This window comes from Miniopterus schreibersii (genome assembly GCF_964146895.1).
Source record: "Miniopterus schreibersii genome assembly, chromosome: 9".
Lineage (NCBI taxonomy): Eukaryota > Metazoa > Chordata > Mammalia > Chiroptera > Miniopteridae > Miniopterus > Miniopterus schreibersii.
In genome coordinates, this window is record NC_138118.1 from 82,019,442 (window position 1) to 82,033,359 (window position 13,918).

Consider the following 13,918-nt stretch of genomic DNA (forward strand, 5'->3'; position numbering starts at 1 on the left):
TCTAGGTTGGGCCACCCAGGGCGGGCAAGTGGGGCCTGATGGAGTGGAATTGCTAGGAGGTCCTGACCCCCCCGAATTGGAAGCAGTGGAGAACTCTGACGACCTCCCCGGGAGGACCAGAGTGTTCTGGGCACTGGAAGAAGAGCCAGGTGCCAGGGTGAGTGAGTGTGGGGGGGTCTCTGTGCCTTTCTAGGGCACACGGCGAAACGCCTCCCCATAGACACCCTGGCGTTAGTGGGGCTATGTCCCCGACTCCTCGTTAATGGCTCAGCCCTCAAAATCTGTCACTCAAGCTTAATCACTCCTTGTTCCCTTAGGCTACAAACTTGGAGGCCCCGCTTTGAAGGCGGCGCAAAGATGGAAGGAGCCCGAGTCCCTAAGTCCCTTCTTGGCTCCGCGACCTGCCTTGGATGCGGGACAGTGAGAGGTGGACTTGTGTTCCTGGCCAGCGAGATTCTGTGTTTTTCTGTTTCAGAAATTCGCCCAAGTGTAGTGCTCAGTGACAGTGGGGGCAGACATGTCACAATCTGGGTGCCAGGCTACACAGCCCAGGGAGTGGGCCCAGCTGAGGGGCAGATCCCATGGGGGGGGGGCTGCCCTTGTCTCCCTGCACCCACACCTGGGTCTGCGAGTCTCCCATCGTCCTGGGTCTGCAGGCCCAGCACCTCTGGTGTTTCTTTCCCCAGCTGCCTCCTTTCCATGCACCCACCACCCCGCGTCCAGGCCGACACAGCCCCCCCCCCAGGACCCTCTGGGCCCAGCACCAGCAGGTGGCGCTGCTGCCGAGCGGCCGGGAGCCGGAGCCGCGCGCCCAGGGCCCGCCCGCAGCCGTCGCGGGCGCCGCGTCCTCCACGCGCGGCGTCTCCTGTGCCAGTCGGGCCGTGGGCAGAGCCCGTCACGCCGCGCCCGCGAGTGCCCTGGCCCGGCCGGCGGGAGCTCGGAGGGCTCGCTCTCCCGCCCCGGCTCTGCCCCGCCCGGCCCGAGGCGCGCTCGCTCCCGGCTCCCCGCTCCCGCTCCGGGGTGACGCGCGCTCCGCCCCCCGACGCGGCGCCGGCTCCCGAAACCCGCGTCCTCAGTCGCCAGCGGACCCCAGCGGCCGCCTCCGGGGTCGGGGGTCACAGCCTCAGCCGCGTTTGCGCGCCTGCTGGTTCGCGCGCCTCCCTCCGGGCGCCCCCGTTGCCCGCCCTGCGCCGCGCACCCCGGTCTCCGCGCACCTGCGGGGGTCCGCCCGCCTCCGCCCTGCAGCCGGTGACCTGAGAAAACGGGGCTTGGCCGTGCTGCCCTGGGCTTAAACCATTTTACACGATCCTCCCGCCGCCGGCGCAAGCGGGTGGGCGCGCGTCCCCGGGCAGGGCGCGCCTTGGCCCCGGGGTGCCCGAGCGCCCTCCCCGCTTTCCTGCCCGACTTCTTTCTTTTTTCCGGCTCCTGGAAACCTCCGGGTTGTCCCTGCTCCAGGTCGCTGCTGCCCTGGAGCGTCTCACCCACAGTTCATGCGGCGTCGGAGCTTGCGCCCCAGGGTGGCCCCTGTGCGCACCCCCGTGAGGGAGTCCTGACCCCCACCCGGCGCAGGTGGGACCCCGTGCAGCCCGCCCTCCCCTGGGGAGCCCTAGGGCCACCGCGTTTCTAGCCTGCCCCCTGCTGGACGGGAGCCCCCTGCTGGCCTCGCCGTCTGCGCGGTGAGAGCCAAGGATGCCCGGCTGGGGGCGCCCGGGCCAGTGCCCTGCGCACGGTGGGCGCCGACCAGCCCCCCCGACTGAGGACAGGGGCCCTCCCAGCTGGTGTTTGCACCGACGTGACTTTCGCACCGCGCGAGTCTCTATAGAGGATATTCGCCCACGTCTTTTAAGGTTCATTGAAAAATAGTGAAATGAAAACATTCGTCTTAGTAATTTGATTTGGCACCGAGTTTTCTCCCAAATTGCCCCAGCTCTTTCCTTTGCTCTGATGATGACAAATCTGGCTGCAAAGTGCTCATAGATAATATTTTAATTAAAACCAGCTGAACACACACTGTACTGTACCCCTTCAGCAACCAGGAGGGAGATGCGGAGAAACGGAGGATCTGGAAATGAAGCCCCGAGAAATATTAGGAGAGGAAACAGGGTAATTATATCACGCGCTCAACCCTGCTGAAGACCCAGGAATGACGGCATCTATGAATATTCAGAGTACGTTTCTATTCCAAAAATTCTATGAGTCACGACAGCGGTGCTCCTTACTTACACGATGGATCTCCTTTACGTTTTGGAAAATGCGGTATTTATTTTACTTAAGGAAAGAGAAAGCACATAAGAATGAGCCCAAATATAAATGGCGATGTTTCAGAAGCTGCATAGTTTTATTGATTTCAAATGATTTTGCAGTACTCATATCACGACTCACCCCTCTACCTACCCTTTCCGTCCTATAGAAACAATAACATACCTCCAGGTCGCAGGGTGCTCAGTCTTGGGTGGTTGTGGTCCACGAGGGGGTGAAGTTTGAACTGGGGTAAGTAGAGCCGACTGGATTTGTGGTCCGAGGTCCCAGGCAGGGGAAGCAATGATCAGTGGGTCCCCTCGCTCCATAGCTTGAGCTCAGTCCAGGCTACTGAGACCCTAATCATGGTGAGATGGTGACCGAAACAATCATGTCACACACACGGGGGTCATTTACCGGGAATCCCTCTCCTGTCCTTGAAGACAATTATTTTCACAGATGGTAGATAAGGTCCTAGGGAATGTTTCATGAGTGTCCTGGTGGGTGCGAGGCAGGTGGGGCGGGTGGCCTAGGCTGTGATTTGCTGGTTATCAATTTATCGACCCAGCTCCAAATTCACCCTTCATGACTCAATACTCACCCGTGAGAACGGAGATGGGCCTCTTTAATACCTTCTCTTTGCCAGCTGGTCCGATGTCAGAAGGTGCTGAGAGACACTGAAGAAAAAAGGGGTTTCCTCTCTGGCTCTCGGGGCTCCTGTGTGAGGCTCCTGGGGAGCAAGCGTCTTCTCGCTTCTGATTAGCGGTCGGCTTCTCCAGGGTTAAGCGTGCCCACGGTACGCTTTCTCCAGCGTTTGGGGGCAGCTTGCTTCCTGCAGCTCTCGACATGGGCCGTACCTGTGAGGCCGGGATGGTCCCCCCCAGGTTGCTGCTCCTGGCACCCTCACTTAGCCCCACAGACTGGGGCTGGTTCAGCGACTGTGGGAATCCAACAAAAGTCTGCACCACCCGGTGGGTGCAGACCCACTTTCTTCTTTGAGCTCCAGTGCCCCTTCTAAGTGTGCCTGTCTTAGGGTGCTCTCCCGCAGCTCCAGGGTGCCCTGGAGAGCTCTCTTTCTATCTCTACAGCTGCTCTCCTGTCCTGTTTCCTTAAAAAAAAAAAATAGCTCATCTATTTTACATTGAACTTTGTTAAAATCGCTGTGGTTCGCATGTCGCGGTTGGACCCAGACTAGCAAGATACCTCAGTGCGAAAGGAGACAGAATCCTGACCCGGGGAGAGGTGAGCCCAGGCTAACAGGTGAGGAGCCGGCAGCTGCAGACAGACCTTCACGAGGTTTGCTGCCGACGGAGCCTTCAGTGACGTTATAGCTGAAGGCCGGGGGGGGGGGGGGTGGTCCAGGGAAGGCTTTTATTTTAGTAGGAGAAACAAAATGATATTTGTATGTTGTGGGGACGATGCTTTAAAGAAGTAGACACTTTATGAGACATGTTCTTAGTGGGCTTTGGCCTTTGGGAAAAAAGAGAAGCTAACAGAGTATTTCTGACGCCCTTGAGGCAATGACCCCAGAAAGGATCACACACTTAAAATTGGCAGGGGTGGGGCTGGGGGGGAAGAAAAAAATAACTGATGCCTTAAAGTCATTACCCCAGACACTAACATTAAATCTGCCCACCTCTGTTCTCTTTCAGCTTCGCCACCCTCGTCTCTCCTTGACGCTGACCTGTCCTCTCTCCCAGGCTATTTCCTCCCCACCCCAGCCTGTCCCTGGGCCCCTCCATATGCCACGTGGCTTCCATCCAGCTGTCAGGGAAATTGTTTTAATCCTTAAATGCAATTATGTCGCTCTTTCTGGTTGAGTGAGTCACTTCTTATTACTTGTGAAATAAACCCAGTACCACCGCATCCAAGGCCCCTGAGGATACTGACCCGCAGCTGCCCAGCTCTCCTGTTTCTCTCACACTACAGATCCCCTGGGTTACAAAACTTTAGCCCAGTTGGCACTGTTGCAACAAGCCAAGTTCTTGCTCAATGTGACTGTGCATCAGAAACCTCTGTGTGGGATGAGCTCCTTCACCAGCTTCTCCCTAGGATCTCCCTCCCCGCCCAGCCCTCTGTCATAGCTCTCTCTCTACTTCATTCACAGAGGTTGTCGTCTTCGGTCATTGTTTATTGGCTTACTTAGTTCTTTAGTTCGTTACCCAACTAGACGGTAAGAGTCCTCTGGACTTGGATGACCCTAGTGTACTCAGCATTCAACTACTGCGGGCACATAGTAGGTTTACAGTGAGTGCTTTTGGAATGATAAATTGCATTTTATACCCATAATATTATCATAGGACTTTTGTTTTGAACAAGGTCAATATCATGATTAATTATGATTATGATGGATGTAATCATAGATGGTTTCCTTTTACATTTTTAGAGCCTTTTGGATTTTTGACTCAGGATTTTGGCCAAACCTGTCCCAATAATCAACCTTATATGCTATTTGTCTCCATGACTTCATCAGTGTAGTTAGTCATTCTGACATTTAATAATCAATAGTGCTATTGCTAATCACCGCATTCAGCATGATTTGGACGGGTGGTGACTGGAAGCCAACACTTAGCAGTATTGTTTTTCCGTCATTCTCACACCTGATATAATTATATATTTGAAGTAGAAATTGGGTTTGTTGTGGTAGCAGAAATAGTCTCACTGGCAGCAGTTATTTCCCATAAGGTTTGTGTAAGTACAAACCCTACACTCTGTTCTCCATTTTTTCTGCTCCATGGTGTAATACTTCTCCGTCAATGTTGAAAATGCATTCCAGTTACATTAAAAATCCACCCAGCTCTACACACTGTTAGGAGCTTAGTGAAGGTCTGTGGGCTGAGGCCAAGGATGGTGACAAAGAAAACTAAAAGTCCCAGTAGTTTAGTTTAAAATAGGGAGTCACACCCAGTCTGTAGCTGTAAGTCAGAGACCGCTTGTAAGAATTAGTTTTGCAGAGAAGCTGGTCTTTCTCCAGGGTTGACTGACTGCAGCATTTATACTGTGGAGAGCCTGTGCTCTCTGTGGGCAGGTAGGGGTTACAGCTGTTTGAGGAGAACTTACCCATTTTCCACTAAAATCCTTGACAAGTTTGGATCCTTGTGGGTTTAAATTTCCCTAAGGATAGAAGGCACATCAGAGGCTGGCGGGTTCTTATCTATTGGGTATGACTGCAATGGCAACTTGGTAAAAACTCAACCCAGTTTCCTCCACCGTGCAGATGCTTTACAATATGTCAATGGAAAATTAAAGAATGGCATTTTAGAGTATTAACGGCATGACACAATGTACACAGAAAGATGGAAACACACCAAAATGTTCAGTTTACTTGGGGTGGAGGTGATAAAGTGGGCACAGTTGTGTAACCAAACCCTAGATTCAGCTGCCACAAAAGCCAAACTTGTGAGACAGGTGCTGGTGAAAAAGGAAAGAGGTTTATTCAAGTGTCGGCAACCTGAGAAGATGGGATACTCTTGTCTAAAGTCCATCTCAACATCTCAGTGCAGGCAGAAGTTTTTATGAGGAGGAAGAGGGAAAGCAGAACAAAGAGGCCAAGAGGAGGGAGTTGAAAAGTTCTCTATGTGCAGGCAGCACAGTCCATTCTGATAAGGACCTCAAAACTGGACAAACTGGTCTGGTGTGTGGCATCCTGGTCTTCATTATCCTGGCTTTATGGTTGAAGGTCAATAAATCTCCTGGAACTGGGATGACTGAAGGTTGGAGTCTGCATCTTCTGAAGTGAGTTTCTAGGATTCTTACACAAACATGCTGTTTATCTGCAAGCTACATATTAGTCAGAATCAGCATTTACAGAAACAATGTCTAAAGAATGGTGTGTGTGTGGGGGGGTTACAATTCCCCACTGTTACAGTTGGCGTTTGAACTTCTAACTCAATGCATTTCAATAATGTCTTATAATCAACTCCATATGAGTAACAACAATATGGCAGGAGATTAAAAATAAGTCAGTAAAAGGATAGTTTATGTTTCTAAAAATATATTTGTATTTATTTAAGACCTTTTAAAATTAAAAAAAACAAGGTAATAGAACTTTAAACTTATAAATTTGTTTTCTTGATTTTTTCCTTTCAGAATGAATTGTGTGATTAGTTTTTAGGTTTCTGTGTTTGGGATACTTGTATCTCTGTGCTGGTCATGTGATATTTTGGAACAAGGTCACAGACAGATGCTGACAGAAAAAATCCAGGGATAAGTTATTCCTACTGGTTCCATGTGGGAGAGAAGGGTAATTTTTAGAAACATTAACATCTACCCGGCCGGGTGTGGCTCAGCAGTTGAGCATTGACCTAGGATCCAGATCACAGTTCGATTCCTGGTCAGGGCACATGCCCAGGTTGCGGGCTCGATCCCCAGTAGGGGGCATGCAGGAGGCAGCTGATCAATGACTCTCTTATCATTGATGTTTCTATCTCTCTCTCTCCCTCTCCCTTCCTCTCTCTGAAATCAATAAAGATGTATTAAAAAAAAACAACACACAACATTAACATCTATGATAGCTTAGAACAAGCTTCCTGTCTCAAAATGCATTTTAAAAAATTACACCATGCAGTCGAAAACTGACATTTTATTACTTAATCATGTCCTATTTTTGGTGGTGTGCTGAGGGGAAGCACTATCATCCACATTTTCTCAGTATTGAAGGCATTAAAGTGGTAGAATCATAGAATTGGGAGGTACTTTTGGAATCATTTTGTCAAATGCACTTATTTTACAGAATAGGAACTGAAGGTCCAGAGTGGCGGTGGCCAACCCGTGCGACGGCCCTGGGGACAGGCACAACTCTCCCACCCCAACCACCCTCTTTAGGAGAGTCAGCCTCACACATTTCCACTTAACTAATTAGCGGAGAGAATCAAACACCTCAGATTACGGAATTCACTCCTATTCCCTCATCCCAGGTGCTTGTTGACTGCTTCCTTCCACTCCCCCCAGCTCTGCTTCCTGCTGCTCCTCGACTCTGTCCCACCACACAGACACCTGTAGCTCTACCTGCAGAACTAGAAAAGCAGGTGGGAAAATGCAGGAAACACTTGTGGATGATGGCCCAGTTATGTCCAAGTGACACCAGCATTAACCTGACACGTTTTTATGCTCGTGGTTATTTTGCTGCGTAATTACCACAAGTAACAACTTAATGGGGGAAAATAGAATGGGGACACCTAGGAGTAAGGTTTCCCTCTTGTACGTTAGCATGTGCTGTACGTGTCTTTGAGACTTCTTAGTAAAAAATGAGCTGCGTTGACAGCTATCTTCCTCAAAGGGTAGTTTTTGGAGTTTTGCTCACTGAACACCAAACTCTTGACTCTAAGAGTTGAGGAGTTGGGCCATTCAGGTAGTTATTTGTATTGTAAGTATTTTAAATTTTTTGGTATATTTTGATATTTTAAAAACACCTTCCTGGCTGGAGAGAGACTGCCTTTCCCTGGACTATCCAATTCTTAGAGAAGGCAGAGGCCCCAGCCCAGAGCATGTTTCTGAAATCCAGAGCCAGCCCCCTCCGTCTGGCCCATTCATCTCAGGAGGCCATTTCCCTCTGCCCTTATCACCCCAGGGCCAGGTGCAGCTGACTTGGGGCCACCTTTGTAGCTTCGAGCCCACCAAAATGATTCAGCTAACCAGTCCCAGGCTCTCCAACCTGCCTTGCCTTTCTGGCAAAAACCCAATAAAGGCCATGACCTAAAGCTTCTCCTCACTCCTGCCTTCTGCCCCCTGACACCCAGGTGGCTTTGTAACTGGATCCCTAATGGTTTCTCTTGAGTCCACCTGCCTGCAGCGGCCCAAAGAAATGCACAAGCAGGAGTGTGCAGTCTAGGAAGGAAAGAATTTACTATTGAATCAGCGAATTCGGAGGTGGGGAGCTGGTGCTCCTCATGGCATATAGGTTACAGATTACATGGGGAAAAGTCACAAGACACTGTGGGTTAAGGGTTTTAATTTGTGCTGGGAGGTGAGGTCAGGGTAATAAATCATTTCTTCAGGTCTCCAGCACAGTGCTGAGGGCCTTTCTGGTGTCCCTCTGTCTGGTCTCACGGGAAACTAGCCAGGGGGTCGTTCAGCCTTAGGGCTCAGGAGCTGAACATAATTGAGGTCAAGATGTTATCTTCAGCCCATCAGGGGGCAGGACCGTAACCATTAGTTAGGTCTGGGCTACTGTCTTCTGCTGCCTTGGGGTAAAGGCTAGGTCTCCAGAGGTATAAACAGAGAGAGGGTGAGGTTTCTACAGGTAGGATTTAAAGCTAAATTTAATCAAAGTCATAAGGACCCTTGGTTTCGTCTCTCCCAGGCGGCCCCGTGAGGCAGGCCGTGCCTCCTGAGAGTAGGACCTGTGCTGTGATAACCTTTGTTTTGCCCTGAGCCGTCTGCATAATTCTAAAGGGAAGGGGTGAGGGGGTCGGTGGGAAGACAGAGATGGATTTCATGGGAAACATCCTATTTAAAGTGATACAGAATGATACGTGAGAACAGACGCCGTCCTTGGACAGGGATGGTCAGTGCCTCGACCTCTTCTGTGCACGTCTCCCACATTCCTTCTTTCAAACTCAGCTTCCCCGGGGAGGAAACAACACATTTAAATATTCATCATTCTGCGCAGCCAACTCCTGATTCAAAAAGCCTGGCAACTATTAATAGAACAGATAATGAAGCACTTTTTACCAAATCTGTGAGCAGACTGATTAATCCGGTCTGCGTGTTTGTGGGGAGAGATGAAAGGGAGGGAGATAATAGCTGCTGATGAGAGGGCGCCGGCTGCCACAAGGCCCAGTGATCACTTCAGTTCCATGAGATGATTATTTTTCCCCCTCGCGCCATTAATATCCAAATACACTAAATGCAAATGTGGGGTGTAATTAGTTTTAAAAATATCTGAATTGTTTAAAATGCTATTTTTTTTTTTTGAGTTTTATACATTTTCCAGAGGATTTTCTATTTTGTAAGGAGCCAGCTCTTGGGTTTACTGACCTATTTTAGTGTTAGAATCTGCAGTCTAGCTCCCTTCTTGTGCACAGACATTTATTATATATTTTATTACTTCTTCCCGGTCACCTCAGGGCTCCTTCTTTCTGTAAAGTCTTGTGTTAATGGCTTACTTTGGGACTGTTAGTTTGAATAATGCTTACTTAAAATTACACCTTCACTTCGAGTATTCCAGAGAGTTCCATTTGTCATGGTCTCCGTTTCTTCTTCTTGGGATTTTATATATATTATATGTAACATACCAATTACAGGTACATAATAAATATATCTAATATATTTATCTAATACTCTAATGTTTAACTTTACTTTTTGTAATGGGAGTTTCATGTGTAGTTCACACAGTAATAGAGAGAACCGTGAATCAAGACTGCAGACCCCTAGAACACTCACAATTATCAGGGTCTTGCCAATCTTTTTTCACATATGCAGGATATATGATTCCATTTTAATCACAAATGCTCCATTTTTGTAATTATTTTTACTAGATTTCTCTGCTCAATATTATTTAATTGCTTATTAACTTCTCTCTTATTCAAGTACTCTTTATTTTTAATAAGATGTTTCACTTTTTAACGTATGCAATGCACATCTTATTTGATTTCCCCTTTCCTAGTTATTGTCACCTGTCATTGGCTCTGATTTCTCAGTGGCAATGGCTGGATCATAGGAATGTTGTTCATTTTTTTCCTCTTTGTACAACAATTAATGTTTTAAAAATATTTCGTATGTTTTGTGGAATAGAGGAAATGTAAAGGAGCAAAACCCTCTTACTATCAGACGCAGGGTCGTCAAGTCCTGGTCCCCACGCAGCGTAATCTCTGGTGGAAAAAAACAGCAAATCAATCAACGATTCTATGTACTAAGAGCCGCAGAAAAGTGCTGAGGAGTCCTAATGGGGCAGGGACCGGGGGTCACAGGGGAACCAGGGTGCCCTGTGGCCACACACAGGTGGGGATGCAACTCCGAGCCGCGGGCTCTCACACTAAGGCGACAACTACGTCGCTGGGCAATTGCCAGGCCTCTCAGCGTGACCAACGGGCTCTGTTTCGTGAGGGAGCCGGGCTGGGACAAGAGGTGAGTGTCATGAGTGGTCTCCTGAGAAGTCACGTCCACCTGGGAGACTTTCCCCACCTTCTGGCCTCAAACTCCCCTCTAGTCCGATGCAGTAATGGGTTTACTTCTGTTTTCTTGCTTTCACAGGAAAGCAAGGGAACAGGGCTATTTCTTAATTATCTCAACATCTTCACGGCCCCAGCATATTCCTTATGACACAGGAAGTTCATAATGAATGTTTGTTGAGCAGAATTAATGCAGCTAAAATTAGATTTGTGTTCCGGCGCTGTAGGAAGCGTTGTCATACATTTGTACAGGGAAAGATAAAAAAGTATTTATGATGATTCATAAATAGGTGCTTGTCATGTATCTTGATTAACTTTCTCAAAGTGTAAGTTTTCTGGAAATAAACACACCAATTCAGATTTATAAGTAAAAGCAAAGCAAAACATGCCTGTACCTGGCTGTGTCACAGGTTGCTCAGTGTAATTTCCAAACCATTTATTATTTCTCTGGATAAACGAGTCTCTGCAGGGCTGGAGTCTGTGGATGGGTCGGAGGACTGTTCACACAATTTCTCAAGCCGGACTCCTAGAGATCTTAGTTTCTCCCTTGCCTTTGTAGCGCCTTCGCATCGCTAAATTCCGTTTGTCCTTTAATCCTCACAGCTATGACCTTATTGCAGAGGCTCATCTTTCACGTTTAGCTCATAGCGGTGCCCTGTCAGCGACTCTTCTGCCTTTTGGTTCAGGTCTTTGGCCTTTGATCAGTCCCCGCACTACAGTGAAATGCGTGTAGGACTAAGTCAGTGCGTCGCCTGAAGCTAATAGGTGGCTCCCATCACCCAGGCTCCTGGCACGACTTCCACGACTTGGCCTCGCCTGTCTCGCTTTCAATATTGCTTCTCACTCCTGCCCTCTCCCCTCAAAATAATATTCTGAGAACTCTACTCTCTGGAGGCCATCTAAACACCGTCCGTCCTCATTCTAGCCCTGGAAGGTGGGGCTCAGTTGGTGGGAGCAGCGTCCTGTGCACCAAAAGGTGGCAGGTTCGAGTCCCGTCAGGGCACATGCCCAGGTTGTGGGTTCGATCCCTGGGTTGGGGCACGTTTGGGAAGCAACAATTGATGTTTCTCTCTCTCTCTCTCTCTCTCTCCCTCCCCCTCCCTTCCTCTCTCTAAAGTCAATTTAAAAAATTGTCTTTGTTCTAGTCATATCAACTAACACTTCATGTGCTATCCCCAGCAGAATTAATAAGCCAACTATTCCTTTCTGTGTAATATTAATATGGAATTTGAATATTCTATGATTTCACTTATTCTACTGTTACAGTTATTTATCCACATGTCTGTCATCGAAACTTTTCTTCAATGTCCCTGCACTAAACTGGGAATCATATTGGTTTTTTTTGTTGTTTTTTAAAATATATTTTTATTGATTTCAGAGAGAGGAAAGGAGAGGGAGAGAGAGAGATAGAAACATCAATGATGAGAGAGTCACTGATCGAGCCCGCAACCCGGGCCTGTGCCCTGACTGGGAATCGAACCCCGACCGCCTGGATCCCAGGTCGACGCTCAACCGCTGAGCCACGCCCGGCCAGGCCATATTGGTTTTTAAGTCTGTAGAATCCCTCAGAGCAGCGGATATATGTTAAAGTGAGAATAAGGCTTGGTGAAGACGGTGGCCTTCCTTTGACAGACAGGAGGACCTTCTTCAGCTGGGCATTTAGCTCACTGTCTCTTCCGAGCCCTCTCTGGTTTTAGGCAGGAGTTGTGAATGATTTTACTCAGCGTCTGTCAGTCCAATAGCGCTTTCCCTTGTGTTTTGAACGAGACAGTCATGAAGATCCGCTTATAAAATCATGTAAAATAAGTGTGAGGATGAGAAACCCTTTATGTTGTTGTTCTGACCGAGTCCCTCCCATAGCTTTGCTGAAAGACAACCTACCTGAGTCCAGGTGACGTTGCTGCTGTTGAAATGATGAAGAATCCATTTGCAGTGTACGGGGTTCTCTGTTTTTATTTATTTTATGAAGATCATAAACCTGAACTGCTATTTCTTCACCAGGTGAGGGAAGAGAAGGGAACATTCTTTTTCCACTTTTATCACCACAATGAAATTTGAAAATCTTGAAGGCTCATGTTTTATATACTATTAGGGAGTGATTTCATGAATCATTAAAATGGACAGGTTTTGGAGTTACTATTAAGAAAGGTAATGAACTACTGAAAAGAACTTTTTGAGCAATTGTTTTTAAATGATCTACCTGTCACTTCGCGTGAGCCGGAGCTATTTTGTTGTTAGAATCACGACACAGACAAAGATAAAGCCTTCAGCCTGGGTTCCACAGATAACAGAAAGGACTGTTAAGATTCCATTACTTGAGCAAATCCTAACTCAGGGGAAGAAAACCAGTTTTATGAGACTCTTCCAGCTCGGAGGTCAAATTCTGTGGAAGAAATATGAGCTGAAAGAGGAGTTGTCTGCCAGGACTTCACAGAGCCAGGGGATGCACACCTTCCTCTCCCGTGGAGCTGAAATCCGTCTGGAATAAATTGCGATTTGTATTATGTGGGCTCCATGGTTCGATGACAATGGGAGGGAGGCCGTTGGGAGATAGAGAGTGTGACCAGGTCCTGGGAAATCTCTCTCCTCCCAAAGGCTCATTAAAATGACTGACAGGGTTTGTTACTATGGGGGGAAATCTCAGCCGTCTGGGAAATCAGGGAAAGGTGTCATCTTAATTCAGGAACGCGAAGAATTTCTGCCCCCTTCATCGTCACATGAGCCAGATAGAAGGCACACGGCGCTGAGGACAGCCCCTTCTGTGACAGTAATGAGCCCGAGGAGGGAGCGGGGAGAAAGGGACTTGTCCCTGTCGAGGACCGAGGACGTCCAGGGACAGCAGAGGGACAGCAGAGGGAGGGCCGCCCCAGGCAGCCTCCTGGGCCCCCCGAGGTGTGGCCGACGGTGTCAGACCTCCAGTGGGAGCGGCCAGTACCCACAACGCTATAAAGCGCAGGGGTCTGGCACCTTTGTCTAGACCACACTCACGCTGCTGGGGAGGGAAACCCCCAGAAAAACGCCTCCAGAGTCCTGGACTGAAATGGGGGACTGCTTTCATCTGTTTTTCTATGTTTCTCCCACACACATCAAGAAGAAACAATATAAACACTGTGAGAACCTGTACAGGACCCGTTGATATGATCCCCTCTGAACACTTTCAGATTCCCGTTACATTTAAGCCCAAACTTGATTAGTATAAATCTGTGTTTTGACAACAGGTTAAAGAGAAAAAACGTGGACTGTAACACACTTAAAATAGGGCACTGCCATTTCTCTGAAATATCAGCGTCTTTGATGGCCTTGAGCACTGAAGGGCAAGTGTAGAAAGTACCAAGTTCTAGCCCTCAATTGAAAAGAAAATGGGATTTATACTGTTTTTTATATTTTTTTATTTTTTTTTAACATTGACTGAATGATAGAATCTTTTGGGACACTTATGAAAATTGTGGATACTCACCAAGAAAAATACACCTGACGACATTCACATACAGAAATATTTTCATAAAATTTTAGGAGTTTTATAGCCTCCCTGAAATCTACTTATTGATTCCAGATCACCTCTGTATTAG